The following is an 18,542-nucleotide window of genomic DNA, read 5'->3' as shown; positions in this document are numbered from 1 at the left end:
GCTATGGTTTCAGCAGTGAAAGAACAATGAAAGTTGTACCAATACTTCCTGCCAGATATCTAGTGTATACGCGAATCAGGAAAAAAAAAAAAGTTTCTTCTTTGCTTCATGGAATTGTCAGCATCAAGGAAGAAAGAGTGGAAAAAAGGAGGCAGGGAAGGAGAACAGGAAAAGAAACAACAAAGTAAGGTAAAAATGCCTATTAATAACAAAAAAAAAAAAAAAAAAAAAAAAAAGTGTTTGGTTTCTATGCTGGAAATATATATAGATATATTTATTTTTACATACATCAGTAAGATGAGCAGGAACAACTGGTCCCAGAATCTGAACTTCTCATCACTGAAGAGAAGGAAGTCCTTAAGCAGGAGTAAGAGTAAACTTAGCATACGAAAGCTGCAGAAATAAAAATCTGTACTTCAAAATGCCTATAAAGAGTTCTTCCATTCTGAAATGAAGCAACAATATCTAAATCCATCACTGCAGATGCATCAGTCATAGCACTTGTGGATCACTTTGCATCTATTTACACTTACCAAACAGTTTTTAAACGAATCCACAGCCTCTTCATCAGCACTGAAAACTTTATAAACAGTAAACTCAAAAGATATCTGAGACACCACTTAACTGTAGCTGTTTGCTGTCACATGACAAATACCATATGACGAGTTTTATACTGATGATCAGCTTAAACCTACCTCAGTTCTCAGTTTGCCTTGAGGGAAGCTATTCCAGACCATCACTTGTTTCAATGTCCAAATTATTTTCAGCTTTTTTATACTGCTTTGTTCTGAACTGCACAAAAAATCTTTACACATCCCAAGAAGACTGAGATTCATTTTTAAGAAAAAATGCGGTGATACATTATATTCACTAAAATTCCTTTTGTAGGAATGGGATTCCTCTTGATTTCAAACATGCTGCATTCGTGAAGTACTTAATATATTCAGTTTTCTGGGACAATACAAAATAGTTGATCATAGTAAATGATCCAGCCATTATCAAGACACCTAAAAAGATCTTGGATATATTCTAATAATATTGACTTACCACTGGCCAGGAAAGCTTATGTCAGAATGAATCTGTATAGAATATAATATACACTATAATATATTATTATATCATATATATATATAATATATTATATAGAATATAATCACACAGTAAGCTTCAAGTTTTCGGTGTAAAACTTCATTATACTTCACACTTTGCTAAAGTGTTTTCTTTAGGTTCTGTATAAGTTACTTTTGTCATAAAGATTTTTCTTTTAATTTAAATATATCATTTCTAAAAGGAGGAATTCTATTACTACCATTAATTGCTCATCTTATCACTTGACAAATTTATCTGTCCACGACACAATAAACACTAGAATCTAAAACTGATTTGAACTGTTTCATAGAGACCAACTGATTCATCATGCATTAATCACTGAAACTATTAATGAATCTTTTTTCTGTAAAACTTTTCAAACACTACTCTCCAATTTAATAACCCATTTCATTCCATTAGCACAGCTACATCTACAATTTCTTCATCTGTATGTCAAAATGGATGCCAAGAGCAGAGCATTCCAATTCAAATTATTTCTAATGAAATCTGAATTTGCTGGTATTAGTACTTTCCAGATTATTACACAGAAGGATGTTTGGTAGTGTTAAGTAGAGATTTTAGAAGTAAGCAAATTTATAATTTTCTTTCCATGTAGGCTCATTTTGCAACATCTTTAATTCTAACATATTTATATTCTAATATTTATGGCATCATTTCTCAGTATTTCATAAACTGAAAGGACATCGAGCATATCTTGACAGTGCCATTATTCATTTCATTTTATAGCTATTGATTAAGTTGATCAAGAACAGACTAGCAGGTTTTTTTTGGCGAGTTTTTTGTATGTGCTGGACTATTTCAATTAAAAAGAAAGTGTCATAGCAATACAATTAGCAGAAAACAACACACTAAGTGTATGAAGATGAAACAACTGGATGTACAAAGTATCTGTAGTAAATTTAGATAATTTAATCTACAGAACTTTTAATATTTTCCTCCATAAACATCCACGGAGTTTCCTAATCTAGACTGACGGTGCAAACTTTATCACCAGCCCTCTAGTATCAAAGCGATGAGAATTCAATACGAAAATTTTACTGTGCACTCTAAGGCCTCTCAAAACACTCGCCTACAGACGTTGTAAATTAAGCATGCATTGACTTGTGTTTGGAACAATATTTTAAAAAATATTATGCTTATCCCATGGAAGACAAAATTCTGCAGAAGAAGATCGCCTGGTTCCTCCATTCCATGGAAAGTTTCCTATTCATTATTCCTATTCACTCACAAAGGGAATTATCTTACTTTCCCTGTGTTCTTTCATGTTGGACAATCCCAGAAAAACTTCCACCTCTTTATTTGCTGTTTTCTAAATTATTCCTTTAATCTCTTTGATACTTATCTTAAGCTTGCACTATGCCCTACTCCATTTCAATTCTCACTTAGTGTCTGCCTCTAAGCTGCATCTGCTGTTATTATATCAACTGAAATAGCTATTTCAGAATGCTCTTTGTGAAAATAAATCATTTTCTTCATCTTAAACATAGACTTAGCAGTTTGGTTTCCTCAGGGAAAATAATTTAAAATTTGAAGTTTAGTATAACATTAATATAATATGTAATACTCTTAACACAATATATATTGCCAATGCCTTCACATTCTAAAGAGTTATGACCTGAACTATTTCATAATCAGATTTATAGAACTCACTCACATCTTCTGTTGCTTGTAGGACCTTTACTTTCATTCCAACTAACAGTGAACAAATCAAAGTAATTCAGTAGAAATAGAAATGAAAAACCAAGAATGAGATCACAGTACATCTAGTTTTATTCCCTTCAAGGAGACTGAGCATATGACTCAGACATACTGGGTGGCAACACTTATTCCCATTCCCCCAATTTTCATCTTGAAATAAATATTTCTACTTAGCAGAAGATATATTGTTAAGCAAAACCCATTTTCAAAAAGGAAGAAAACCACAAACCTCCACTGTGCAAAAAGACTTCAAGGTTACTTCTCTAAGTAAATTCTAAGTAAAATATAATGTATAATGGGACATAAAAAAAATCTTAAGGAAGTTTTATGTTCTGACATGACTCCCAGTTATTACTCTTTATATTTCTGTGGCTTTGAATAACATACTACCTTTCTAACTATCCATCCTCCCATTAATAAAGTCCAATCATTTTTATGTTTTAGAATTAGTATTAATGCTTGGAGGTGAAAACCACTGGAAGTATATAATTATCATGAATTAAATAATACTCTAATCCTAAAAAACAAGCAAACAAACAAAAAGTATTTTCTGCTTAAAAACATCATGCCACCTATCTCTTCCAGTTCTTGGTTATAAAACAAGATACTGACATCCTTTGTAATACACTGGTCAACAGATCTGTACACTGAATGGTAGATAAATGTTTCAGCTTTTCAGTAATACTTCTAATATAATTGGTTGATCACCATATTATGCAATATATGCATAGGGAAAAATAAAAAGTGTTGTTTTGATGATTGGAGATAGATATTCAAGTACAGTGTACTATTTCTGCTTTGCAACAGGATTTAACTGTTTAGCTTTTTGATTGGGTAAATTTTAAAATGGTTGGCAAGAACACATTTGCCTATGAGCAGTTAAAATTATCTATTAATATGTGGTATTTAATCAGAAATGAAATTAAAAAATATTCACCCTTCTTCACATAAATATAAAAAGGTTTTACATATCAGCACAATCAGATCTAATCCCATCTACAGTCAAAGCATGCAATAAACAAAATATGATTCAATAATATCAGAATCCACATTTTAAATTTAGAATGGGACAATCTACGAAATCAAAAACCCAACCTAGATCATCTCAGAGACTGAAAAATTGCTGTGTATGGAAACAGACTGGAGAGAACAGAAAGAAAACCAAACCACAGTGAAGTTTGTCAAAATGTATTAAGATGCAGAGCTGGGATTATTGCAAAACTCCATTTTTGTGATGTAAAATGGACCCACTCATAACAAAGAACATTCCCTCTGAGTTCATGGTGTAATATTTAGGCACTTGAAAGCAGACTATGAGGCATTGGTCACTTGGTGTCACACAGATTCATGGTAAAATCTTGAGATGACATTAAACTTAATGACCATAACATCCATCTTTGGCCCCTGCAAACTGGATTTTAAACCAGCCAGCCTAGCGTCAGACTTCTTAACTGGGGTCATTTTCTAACATTAAGCACAAACGCGCCAAACTACATGTCATGCAGTGACCAGCAACAGATCATACAATATTCAAGGAATGACAAAACATATCTTCTATTATTGTAATATACTAAATAGTAACTTGTTTTCACTACAGCGAACTTGCCAGAGAACAGCAGGGTCAGCTATGGGCAAGCTTCCTTGATTAAGAAAGAACTTGGCATACGTCCCCCCAAAATGTGCCAGAAACTTTTAGAAGATAAATTAAAAAAAATTAGAAGATAATTAAAAATACTGTTTTAACAATGCTTGTATGCAGTAAGGCAGAGACGTGGCCAGAAAACAAAAGTGCTAAGAATTTATTTTTTTAATCTAGCAGAATATGTAGGGAATTAATTTCATGCAACAGATGATACAAGCTAATTACTCCTTTACATTAACTGGAAGAAAATAAAAATGCTCTCAGCTACTGTATTGGGTTTCTGAGCTACATAAAGAGCACCTCTTCAGTCCTGTAACTCTGAATATGCCTCTCAGGTTTTTCACCTACTTAACTCTTTTTCTTTCTCTGACTCTTCTCTTTTCATCCCTTGGTATTTCCATTTCTCTGTCCTTGCATAATGTATGGGTTATTTGCAATCTGCTTAGCAAATATGCTGTTCTTCATTGTTATGTGTGCAGCTTGCTCTGAATTTTAGAATAATAGTAATTAGTAAAAAAAAAAAAAAAAAAAGTCTTAGAGGATCGTAGTGTATTACTTACAGCACTCTACCATTGACCCTTAATGATGGGCATTGAATAATACTGAAAAATTGAAGTCAATTATTTTAGTTTAAAATATTAGCCCCCTTTTCTTTTTTTATCCAAGATGGAAATGTGGATGGTAGACCATTTACATCATTGTCTAGTATATCAAAAGGAAAAGTTGCACAGAGAAAGCAGAGTGTAAGAACCTTTCAACAGTCTTCTATAATATAAGCTATGATGGATCTAATTCTAGTATTCTAATATTACTGAACAAGAGGTGATCACAAATATCTAGGTTTTCAATATTTTCAGACACTATGGATTATTTTTTTTAAGTAGCATGGAATTTCTTAATGGTAACCATGGAATGAAGCTGTGTTAACATAACAATATTCAGCTGTTAAAGTAATTATTCGTGACACCGTTATTCTTCTCTAAGATATAAATATTTCAGTGCAACTGGCTAGTTTGCAACAGTTCAAAAAAAAAAAAAAAGGCAACGTGATGGGGTCACAGTAGGTTTGTTTTTTTTTTTTTTGATTGATTTTGAATTGGCAGAAATTCTTTTTTTACTAAAGAAGTGGCTAACAATTTCAATCTTCTATAACAATAAATTTATGTTCTCATATAAATTGAATCTAGAAACAAGGAAATTAAAATAAATCAATCTTATGCCACTGATTTAAGACATGAGATACTGTTGTAGATGTTAAATTAGAAACAGGTATGAATCTAGCATGAGTGTAATCAATAAAAACAAAAACAGGCATAAGTATAGATCAAAATGAGACAAAGGAGAAATATAAGCCTCAGAGAAAAATCATAATTTCAAGTTTCACAGGATCAGGTGAATTCTACCTTGCAAATGCAACTATGAAAACATGATGGAAGATCCTAAATGGTCTACAAATTTAATGATATGAATATTGATGTAAAGAAGGAACGAGATCATGTCCATATTTTCTCCTTTTCGAGTCTGTTGAACACATTATTGAAAATAAATAATTAAAAATATTAGGACCAACAGCTTTTTCCTTGGCTGAGGACTTCAGTAGATTCAGTATGACAGTATACAATATTTATGACTTTTATTAACTTGAGAAGAAGAATGTGATGAGTATTTCACATCTAGGTGATAGGTTATCCTTTTTTTTTTTTTTTTAACTATACTTTCTTTTCCCCCCATCAGTCTACTACTGATTCCCCTCTCTCAACTTTCTGACCTTCTTTCATAGCTTTTTTTTTTTTTTTTTTTTTTTAACTCCGTGTATACCACAGAAGACTCCAATTTGACTGAACTATTTTTTTAAACCATCTAACCATCTGGTTACCAATAGCTAGTGGAGGGGAAAAAAACAAACAAACAAACAAACAAAAAACAAAACAAAAAACAAAACAATAGTACTAGAAAAGCTTTCTAATGCTAAAGTAATAAGTCTAGTTACCCATAGTACCAGTTGACTACCATCAGTTAGTTTGGTTTTTATTGCTAACTCCCCTTTCACCAGAAAGCAGAATTCTTGTTTGTTATTTTTTCATGAAAAGCTGAAGTGCTAACTGGTTTGGAATTAAATCACAGTTGGGATGGATCTTTTAGAACTTGCAGTAACAGCTGGAAACAATTGCCTTTTTCACAAAGTATTAACAACATTAAACAAATATCTCATGATTTTCATTGCAACTCACTTCCTTTAAGAAGCCATGGTTTGTTTACACTTGGGATATTTTTTTCCCCGGTGTATTTATTAATGGGATCAAGCATCTGATACAATGGCAATCTACAATGTCTGTATCACTAAGCACTGCTATATTCTCCTCAGTCAAAACAAATTTTTATTCAAAATTGGTAGTGTTTAGAAGTTTTGTAATATAAACCACATTTTACAGACAATCCATACTTTCCCCTTTAGTTTTGAAATAAATGATTGCAGCTTGTTCTGAAAGGCTCATCCATAATTTAGTTATTTGTCCCCCAAATTTACTCAAAGGGACTTTAACACTCCATCCCCCCCAATTCCAACCAATAAAAAAAGAAAAATTGAAATCACTTGAATTCACCCAAGGTAGTGACAGATACCTTACCTGTACTACAAGATGAATACCATCTGTAAATATTTTCTCTTTAACTATGTTATCCTTTGTCATATACATTTTAACATATTTACAGTCATAAAACATTATTGCCCTTTATAAGCAAAAAGAATGACAAAACAGCAGTTTAAAAGAATTTCAGAATATTAACTAACCTCTCCTTCCTCAGTTATTCAAGTAACTTTTACAGTTACTTTTAACATCACACCTCTTGATCAAACCAGCAGTTTAAGAAACACAGGACAGAAACATTTATGATTTTTAATCATACACTTGTAAATTTAAGAGCAGTACTTGGACGTGAGAGTAATAAGTACTTTTATCCACATCAGAGCAAATGATGTTTTACTTTTTCCATACAAAAGGTAGCACACTAGCCAATGATGTCTGGTGATCTCTCTGTGCCATGAATATATCATTTTTTCATTGCATATTTACTTTTAATTGATTAATAAGAACAAGAATGTAGTAAGTCAACTGTAAATATCGAGAAACTAAATGCGGAGTATGTCTTCAACAAACTTCAATAAAATTAGAGACTGTAATGGTTTTCTTCAGTGATTATTTTTAAGCAAAACCTTTGCTAAAACATCTATTCTTCTCAGGAGTTCAAGCTTTTGCAAATAGTAAGATGTACATCAACCTGCTAACACAGCAGTAGTTGCTTTTATACATACAGACACAGACAGTGATGGATCTTCTAAGCCATACAATTTACCAGCAGATTTAGGAATACAGCCTGAGAGCCTTGAATCTTAATCTCCCTTCACTGAAGAAAATAAATAAATAAAAATCTTCTTCTAACGATTATTTTAAAAAAGTAAATCCAAAAGAAATAATTTATGTAAAATAGTACACAAGGTAGATCATCATTTTAGAGTCAAACAACACCCTCCTGCCTCCCCCCCCCCCCAAAAAAAAAAAAAGAGGTCATGTGAAAATAATTTAGAAACTTGCATGTCTGTTGATGTCCTTTGAAATGCTTTCTGAACCCTATATTTTTGGTATTTCACGCATTCAGTTCTGTAGCTAGTAAATACAACATGCAATTGACAGAAAAGAACAAGGTATAAAATGCATGTTAGCAAATATATAAACATAATACGTCCGCTGAAGAATTTAGGATGGCTTGTCATAATTCTCCTGAAGCTGCCTTCAGAGGGGCAGCTGAAGGGTGAGCTGATAAACCAGATAAACGAGTAGATAATAAAAGTGTGTGCATAACAATTCTAACAGTGCTCTTATTATTGAAACTTTCCCCATAATACAGGTGTTTTGTTTTGTTTTTTTTGAAATCATTAGATCAAGACTAACAGTAATTTTTTGATTTCAGTGTTTTCAGTAACTTTAAAAAAAAATACACATAATGTGCATTTTTCTTTTGCCTACAGCAGAATTTTGAGAGTAATAGCATCTGTTGCAAGTCTTGGTTCTTGTGTTTAAAAATAAGCTATTGTTCATTAGGAGGAATTCTTGTTTCTAGGCTGATTGCTATAACATTGTGTATAAACATTCCTTCTAAAGACAAACAACTCAGGACTGAATTTTTAAGTAGCCTCCAAAGAAAAATAAACTATTTGAGAAAATAACACTGTTGAAATAAAACTTTTGATTAGAAGTATGTTGGAAACACTGTCCAGAGAAGATGTTTTTCGTAATGTTCTACCCACAGTATATGCCATCATGACTCACCATCCATTAAAAAAAAAAATCACAAAATTAACTCAGTATCAGTTTTCAAAACTACATGAAAATTCATTGCCCAATAGTTAACATACTGAGGAGCTATGAAGGTAGACACAGAGCTACAGAATTAATTCCTTAATCCAAATTCTATTAGTCACTCAATTTAAATATATACGTGAGTTTATATATGACAGGGCCCAGTTTATAACACCTTAGAACAAACGCAAACCAAACACAATGAAAGTTTAGAAACATTCTCATCCCCCAAATTACAGTAAACCTTGACATATTTTAAGCATACTATATAATTTATTTGCTGCTGTTAATGACTGTTGCTATCTGCTACGTATAAGCTGTATATGAGCAGCAAACCAATAGCCTTGATGACATACACAGCTCTATAAAAATTACCTCAAAAAGTAGTAGCTTAGCTTTCATTTCTACTTCCTCCTCAACATTCATTTCTCTCCTCTCCAAGTGACTTACTTAGCAGTGGTAAACACATTCTTATGCCTCCATCATCCTTCTGTTTATTTGCATCCAGTAACAATAAATATTTATTGTCAGTGTTTAGCGCAACACGATAGATCAAACAGGTCAGCAAGTGCTTGTCATCTTTGGAATTTGTTTATATTTTCTGCATAAGAAGAGACAGTATTAACAGAGCTTATTAGACTGACATTACAATCACAATTTTCAGAACATGAAGGTCTACATGAATGGATATTAAGGTTTTATGCTAGCAGAAGGAAACAATACGTTTTCGAACACAGGGTAAAAATTTCTCAGTGACCTACGGCATATAACCAAGGACCACACAATAGAAATATATTATTTTTTTGCTTCTATTTTCTCTAATATGTTCTTATAGAAAATTCTCAGTAATAGGATATGTTTTATAAGCACTTTTGGAAATGTAATATGGAATAAGGTTAAAGGACCCTTTATTTTTAAGGGTTCATACACCATTACACTTCAAAAAGAAGACTTCAAAACCAGATGGCTGAAAAACTGTTTTGGTTGTATCCAAAGCAAAATGCAATTTAACAACTCAAGTGAGCTCTTCATTCAAGGCAGGGAGGGAGACAACACCACAAAGCCACAACATAGCCTCTACCTTATTAAAAAATAAAAAATCAGATAATCCTTGGCAATGATCCATAATGTGTCTTCAGAGACCTCCACCTTACTATAAATGGTTCTGAGATAACCAGCTCTAACACGTACTGTCTGCTTAAACTTGCTAAGGCCTTAATATTTACCATGTTTAAAATACTCTTCCATTTTACAACTAACTTTAATCTTTCTCCTTTTATTTTACCAGCTAATGGAAGTACGTCAGAGACGCAATTATCCCACACATTAATATAATTGCAAGAGGACTTTTTTATTTAAAATGTATACTTCCAGCTGAGATCATTTATACATTTAATCTGGTCACTATCATGTAACCTTCATTTGACTTCGAACCCGATTGATGCGTTTGAGACTGTTTGAGACGTGATGTTTAAAACAAAGCAAAAAACCCTCATCTTATTTCCTATCTCTCCCTCCTGGCTCACCCTGCGGTGGTTCTGAACCTTTCCACACGAGGTTCAGGAGGAGCCTGACCCAAATTTGAGCCGAGCGGTCGCTCCCCGGGGCCACTCGGGCAGCAGCGCCGCAGCTACCACAGGAGGCAGCCTCGCTCTCGCCGTTCCCTTAGGCAGCTCACCGGAGAAGGCGGCGTTTAGCGAAGCTCAGAAGAGTTAAGTAACCCGGAATTCACTTATTTTACTTTTATTACACGTTTGTAGCGGGCAGGTGAAGCTAGCTCCCTCAGGGGCACGCAGCCTGGAGTGGGCTCCGGCCGGCTGCCCTCAGGAGCGGCAGGAAAGCCGCCTCCAGAGCAGCTCCCTGCAGCCGGACCCCTGGCGGCCCGAGACACGATTATTTTGAATTATTTGAAGGCAAGATTATTTGAATTATTTTGAGGGCCCTCCGTGTAAGGTTTAACTGGGATTACGCTGCCGAGCCCAGCACCGTCAAATAGCGCAGAAACTTCACGAGTTTAAGCAAACCTCGTTAAGCAAACGCTTCTTACTCGTTTACTTCAGGGACCTGCTCGGGCCTGCCTGCGGCCAACGCAGCCGGCACCGAGAGCCCGGTGCCGGGGGCAGAGCCCTGTGGCGGCGGGGCGGCCGCCGGGCCCCCGGCCCCATCCACCCCCGTTCTTTGCCGCCGCTCCTTCATCCCGGCAGAAAGGCCAGTGAGGAACTGGGGGCGAGGGGAAGAGATTTCCTCAGGCTGGGTGTGCGAACTCCAGTGACCGTGCTTTCCTGGAAGAAAGGAAAAGGTTTCCTTCAGCCGTGCCCCCGACAGGTGAGTACCACGCCTTTCCGCTCAGAGGTTTTGGGGGATTTGGGGTCGGACTGCCTAGGACCAAAAAGCCATACTCGGCGGCGCCGCCGAAAAGACTCCTGTGGTCATTAGGCTGTTAAACGCTTCCAGCGTTTATGGCAAGCCTTTTTCCGAGCAGTACTGCTGTATGCAGCCTGCACTGTGACTCCAAAGCTAATTAGTCCGGGCAGCTTGTAGCTCATCACAGGACCTGCTGAGCCTGCTCGGTTCCGCAATGTTGAAAAGTTGCAGCTGAAGAAGCAGAGGGGGGAGCCAAGGGGCGGGCTGCATGTGGGAGGGCTGGCATCCATCCTGCACCCACTGCTGGCTTCTTAGAGCTTGTAATTAGGGCTGAGCTGAACACAGGTGTTTTCAAGGGTCATGTAACAGTGCTACGAGGTTTCATGAACAGAAACACAGAACTAGAAACAAATAAACCAAAAAGCAAAGCAAGCAAAGCAAAATCTGTACTATTTAGAAATATACATATATATTTTTCCTGAGTCACTAGATTTAGCTAATAATGCCTTAAAGTTAGGTGAGAGTATAAAATTTATCTAAAAAATTATAGAACTACTTAAAACCAAATTCTGAGGTATGTCAAACTGAAAAATTAAGAAATCGGAATAAGCTTTGGAGACACAAGAATTCAAATTGTTGAGGTAATTACAGATTTTGGAATTTTATGGAGCCCTGATTGTAATGGGGATGAGGCACCCAGACCAGTCGGGGAATAGCAGAAACTCCTGTTTTTGCATGGAAACAAAGGCAGGTCACACTGCAGTTTTTGGCAGAAAGTGCTTTAGTGACAGGTGTTCCTTTTGGACTGGTACATAGTTTTACCTAGGCTTTGAGTTTAGCTTTAGATAAAACATAGGTTTTTATCTAGAGTGCAATCAATGTCTCCTTGTCATTATAGTAAATAAATTCATTTTCTCTGTATCCATCACAGGAATATAAATGATTAAATTTCATATTTCTAGAGTAGCTCAGCATAGTTGAGCCAAAAGTTAGTCCAAAGTAGTAAATGAAATACAAAATAAATAAATAAATAATAAATAAAGGTATTTTAGCATCTTTCATTCAGATCTTTATTTCTGTATCTTGGGAGTACATGGAAGAATTAATTGCATAATTGGTTTCTTCATTTTCCCAAGAGGTTTTATCTAATACTTGTAGAATTTTATTGCAAAACGTAATTAAATTATCTTGAACACCTTTTTGTTTGTGTCAGTAGAATTTCGATTAATAAATTTAAAATGTCTACTGTTGAGAAAAAGCATCAATTACAATTGGTGACAAAAGCCTTGTATTTGGATCGTGAATCACCCATTTAATGCTGTGGAAAGTTACCAACAAAATGTGACAGTAAACAAAAGAGGTGACATAAATTGGAATATGTTCAAAAGAGAAGTGAGAAAGACTACTACTTTCTACAATAAGCAGCAATTATTTATCAATAGACATGTGCCACACCAAAAGGCGCTCAATGCAGTAGAAGTCATTTTACGGTAGAAAATTTTTAGGCCTCTAATTTTTTAATCATGAAGAAGTAAGGGAGGAGTACTTCCATTAATTCCTTGTACATAATACCACATTTACTACCAAGACAAGGAAAGCATGAAAGAAGCACAGCAATTTTGAAAATAGTTAGGCATTTTGTTGTAGTTATATTTTAAGGAAAAAAAGAGTTGGATAAAGTAGAATTAAGGGTGAATTTGTATTTAAAGGATCTGTAAACCAAGATATGGCCTTTTAATGGTTATTTAGAAAGGAATTCAAGTAGCTTAGAGATTAGTAAGAAGCCCCAGTTGCAAGAAATCTAAATTACCTGTAGTAATATGATGAATATAGTAACTGATTGAGTGACGGTTTTGTAGGCCTTTTCTTATCATACATCATCTGCCAGTTGTTTGGTGTTTTCTGTGTGTGTTTTTTTTTTTGTTTGTTTGTTTTGTTTTATTTTTCAATCATTAGTGAATTGTTTCCCTATTACATATTTAAAATTTTTGAATTTCCTGAGCAGAATGTGTGAGACTTGCACAGGTGAAGTAGCATAACTGCTATTTCTAATACAGTTGAGGTAGGATGAATCTGCAGAAGGCAGTTCAAGGCTTGTATGTACTTGTTGAACAAATGTTCTTAACAGACAGATCCTTTCATATGTACCTATGAAAACACAGCTAAGGACAGGTAGAGGAGGAGACCTCTGGTGGAGGAAAAATACTGAAGAACAGGTTTGTTGCACTGGAAAATTAGGAGATGAAACACAAAGCAAGAGAAACTGGATATTTTACAAGCCCTGGATATGACTCATTTTGAAATTCTGCTGTAAATCTAAGCTACCATGAGCTTTCCTTGGGCTGTCATTGGACTTAACACTTTTTTTTTTGTTCTTGTTCTCATGAAATAATGCTGTCGTGATCTCTGATCCTGGAAGTTCAGAACAAGTTGGGGGGGGGGAGGAATAAATGTTATCTAATGTTAGATAAGGCTTTTTCATAGTGAGATCCAAATATGAATCATGTAAAATTTCTTTTCCAATATCATCTTTTGTGTACTTCTTTTTATTTTAAATGCCAGTTCAGGTAGTTTCTTACATGGACAACTAGCAATTTAATCATTATGTGGAGATCTTTACAGAAATAAATGAAAATCTGTGAAGGCACCAGCAGAAATGGAAAAACAAGGGTTAAAAAATGGCTTGAAATAACAACAGTAATAACAACAATAATAATAAGGAACACTTCTTTCAGTGCTCCACTGATTTCAGAGTAACATCTTTTAAGGAGACCAGAAAGCCTGCTCTGTCGCAAGAGAGTAACACTGGGCACCAGACCCTGCAATGCTGTTCTTTGTCCTGCTGGTTTACCCTGAAAACAAACAATAAAATCTTCAAACTTACTTTTCAGACAAAGGGGAGAAAACACAATGAACACCATTTTTGCCTAAAAGGTCTGTTCATACCTTAGTGTGTTGTTGCAGATTAAGAACTTCAGCCGTTTGAAAAGGCCTCGATAGCTGGCATCCCTTGCTCAGTGGTGTGCAGCAGTGATTTTGGGCCCAGTATCTCAAAGCTTTTATGTGAATGTAAATGAATGAAATACATGAGAGAGTGAGTTTGTTAAATGAAAGTTAGAGATTTCTGTAAATAAATAACACTCAGTAAATATTGTATGCCAATTGTAAATATTGGTATATTGTTACACATTTTTAATACGAGTAAAAAAAAAAAAACCGATTAGCAGAAACAATAGAATAGAAAAAATAGATAATAGTTTAGAAATCTTTTATATGTGCCATTACTAGATTTATTTGCAATGTTTTATGAAACATCACCTTTAGAAGCATGGAAGTTGTTAAAGCTACTGAATGATGGTTTGTTTTGAAATGATCATTAAGACTAATTCATACATAGTCATTTTCATCCTTAGACCTGAATGGTCACTGCATTCAGATTCTTAAATTAAGATCTTCCCAGATGAGGTATGTACAAGTTCTGTGTTTAATAAAGGTGAAACGAGTGCTGAGCAGAATGTTTAATATTTCTAGCTGCACTCCCAGTTTCTGCTACAGCCTCACAAATATGTAGCGTGCGTTCTCAGCATTAGAAAATAGCTTTCAGAAAGAAACATTCTGTTGAATGATCATGAAAACTGATGATTGCAAACAGACCTCCACTCTGACTGTATTGTTAGAGTTTATTGTAGGCACTTTATCAGATTTGTGTAAAAAAAAAAAAAAAAAAAAAAAAGTAAAAGCAAGGAGTGTGTCATTTCTTGGATGGAAATAGACGGGTCTCTGACTGGTAAGAATAATTGAACTGGATGTTTATGAAAGCTTTATAAAGAAATAGAAAGGGATGTGTAGTAATGCCTGCCATATTTTTAAATGTAACATTTTTACAAAGAAGCATTAAACTTTTTAGAAGCGATCCCATAATCTTTGCACATAAACTTTACTCATTCCAAGTGTGAAGTAAGTGGGACTGTGAGAATTAATTGATGTAGGCATGACTACACCTGTGGATGCAGACATAGTGCTGTGAGAGATCAGGATGGGCCCAGCAGAAAGGGATTCCAGCTGTGCTTTCGGTTGAGCTAGTTAGAACAGCAGCGTTGCTAAAGGCACCGTGCTCTCACTGAACCCCTGTACACCCTGAGAATGCTTTTAGAAACAACCAAACGCAAGAGGAGGGATACCAAAAGCAAATATTCCACAAACAGTACGGTGGGATGTTTTCCTTTTTTTGTAATCCCAGATTTTTACTTCATGTCTTGTAAATAGACAAATGCGAACAAGAGCACAGTAGAGGTGAACACACAAGATGGCGGCCGGGCCACTCCCGCCTTTAGGCCACAGCCATGTTGGGCCCTTGGTGCAGGTTGGGGCCAGGAAGTTTGCCACCGGGACGGAAGTGTTGGGCCGCGAGGGGCGAGCTGTAAAGGGCCTCCAAACGTGATGGAGATGGAACTGGGAAACAGGTGACTAAGTGAGCAAGGTGGGTCAAAGGTGTACGTGTGAGGAAGGGAGGAAATGCAAAACAGAGGGAAAGCGAGACTGGGATGGTGGAAAGATGGGTTTGCTTCATGGAATTCACTACAGCAGAGGTGAAGTGTAGAAGAGAAGGGTGCTGCAGGCTCACAGGTGCTGCAAGTTTTGGAATAATTATTAAAAAAAAAAAAAGGGCAAACAGACTCAAAGAAGTACATGTTTATTAATAATGCCTCTGAAAGGAGACACAGGTTTTCCTTCACTCTCCGTGCAGATAGTGACTAGCCATGCATTGCACTCTCTGAGGAGAAGAGAGGGCCAAGCCCTGGGAAATGGGCGTGTAGAAATACAGAAAAAGCAAAGATGAAATTTGCGGTTGAATTTACGAGGTCTTAGGTAAAACAAGTAGGTAGCAAGTAGAAAGCTAGTCAGGATGTTAGTAAATATTTGTTTGAAGGTAGGGAAAGGAGGATGAGTGTTATACCTTGAAGTTGCCTCGCAGTACATGCAACCTGGAGATGTGCAGTAGTGGAGATATGATGGTGCTGTGCTGTGGAAATGAAGAGGTGAGAAAATCTTGTTTGGACAATCAATAAAGGATGGAAAGTGACAGTGCCAATGGGAACTAAAAGCCCAGTTTGTGCACAGGTTGGTAAATCTGACTGAAAATGGAAAGTAAGGAAAATCAAGTATTTATGAAAGTACAAATGTGGGAGAGAACATGACCTGCAAAGTTGCAGGAAGTTTCCCTGTGGATTGTATCTAGGCCAGATTATGCAAAGGCTGTATGTGTACTTAGTTACTGTAATTCATAAAAAAAATAAAAAAAATAAATATATATATATATAAAGAAATTGCTGAGTACTCTACACATTTTCCTTAAATTGCAGTACTTTAATTGTGAACCAATTTTAAGATTAAAGATATTGCGCAATGACTTTAAGATAAAAAGAGCATTAGATTAGACTTAAAATTGCAGTTGTGTTCCAAGCATATAACGTTTTAATTCGTCTCAGTAGTGTTACATAACGTTTCAGTCATTTTATAGGGAACAATACTTACACATTCTTATTTATTACAGATTCATTTATTAGTGCATGCAAGTAAAAATGTATTTTCAACTTGAATCTTTAAAGGTAAAAGTTTTAATTCTAGAATGAATCAAATGCAGGTTTCAGAAAGATTATATATTTGTATATTTATTTTTGCAACCGTATTGTAGTTACTACGTACAACTGTTTAAATAGAACCTTCAAGTTTTGAAATCCTATTGTTGTAGATTAACAGAAGATGAGAGGATTTGTGAAGGATATTGTGCCAGACTTGGCACAAGTTCTGTTACTTCTTTCTGAAGTACTCACAAATGGCCAGTATTAGAAACAGGAAACTCTGATGAACTGGCTCTTACTTTGACTGAATGAGATGTCTGGTTAGGCATTGGAACAGGTTGCCCAGGGAGGTGGTTGGGTCACCGTCCCTGGGGGTGTTTAAGAAAAGTTTGTATGTGGTACTTTGGAACATGGTTTAGTGGGAGATATTGATAGTAGGGGGATGATTGTACCAGATGATCTTGGAGGTCTTTTCCAACCTTAATATTTCTATGACTTAGCAGTCTTTATGTAACTTTCTAACTTTATTTGTAAATCTAATATAAATGTATACATACCTTTTGAGTTTATGTTGCTGTTCAATTTGTGTTAGGTCTAACTAGAGCTGGAAAAGTAAAGACCATTATTATTTGAATAAATAAAAGTTGTGTATGACCTTCCTAAAGAACCATTGAACTAACCTGGCAAAATGTTACCTGCAGACATTTTTCTCTTTAAAATTATACATCAGTAATTCATTGCACTGCTCTGAATGGAATTTTTGAAAGTCTGGCTGTTTGGTGTGAGATAATGCGTTCTGGACAAGGATGTTTTATTGTTTTATTATAATTTCAGGGAAACTGATGCAGACATTAAAGCCAAATAGTCAAATATTTTTGTTAGCATTGTGAAGTCAGCTTGAGTCATCTAGAATTGGAGATTTAGGAGAGGTTTAACAAAATCGCTTTTAGCAAACTTTGAAACAAGAAAGTCATTCTTATGTATTAGAATTTTAGGTTTAGGAAGAAACTTGTGAACACTTTCTTTCTTTTTTTCTTGAAAGAAAAATGAGATGCAGTACCACAGTTCATCACAACATAGACTGCAGTTAAAAATGTGTTGAATCGTCTATAATGAAATTGTAAATGAAATGTCCGACATTATAGGTTAAAATAATGCGTGAGATTATGCTTACCAATTTGTCAGACTTTTTAGTTTCTTATACCACCAGATGGCAATCCAACATAAACTTTTGAAGATCAGTGGATGAGAATTGATTAGAAGGGAAACAAAACAAAGGTATCTTATATTTTATATAATATACCTCTTATACTTCTTGTTTTCTGATTTTCTTTACCACATTTCAGTTTCTAACAGTAATAGAATTTCCCGTGTTTTCTGGAGGCTAGGCTAAACTCACAGACCAGGATAAATTGGATTTCACTTATTTTAGAGGACCATAGCTGTTTCTATGCTCGGCTGAAATCTCTTCCTCATCTTTCTCGGTGTTAGCAAGTGTAGCCAGAGGTTTTTCTTCTCCCCAGTAGGATTATCAGTCTTCCTGATGTCAGTATAAATACAATTAAATGTTTTGCCAGCAGAGAGAGACGACAGAAGAACACTGTTTTTCATTCTGTTTCAAGATGCCAAACATATTGTGGCACTGAAGTATCAATAACTTCTTACATTATTTTGCTTTCTTTAATTAAGGGGTCAAAGGAAGTCAAGTACTTCTGAATAGTGTTTGTTGTTGATACCTGAAAAAGCTCCTCCACAATGAGGAACTGAGAGATTACTTGAGTTAGAAAA

This window comes from Anas platyrhynchos, chromosome 5 (assembly GCF_047663525.1).
Source record: "Anas platyrhynchos isolate ZD024472 breed Pekin duck chromosome 5, IASCAAS_PekinDuck_T2T, whole genome shotgun sequence".
Lineage (NCBI taxonomy): Eukaryota > Metazoa > Chordata > Aves > Anseriformes > Anatidae > Anas > Anas platyrhynchos.
This window is presented reverse-complemented; position numbering follows the sequence as displayed.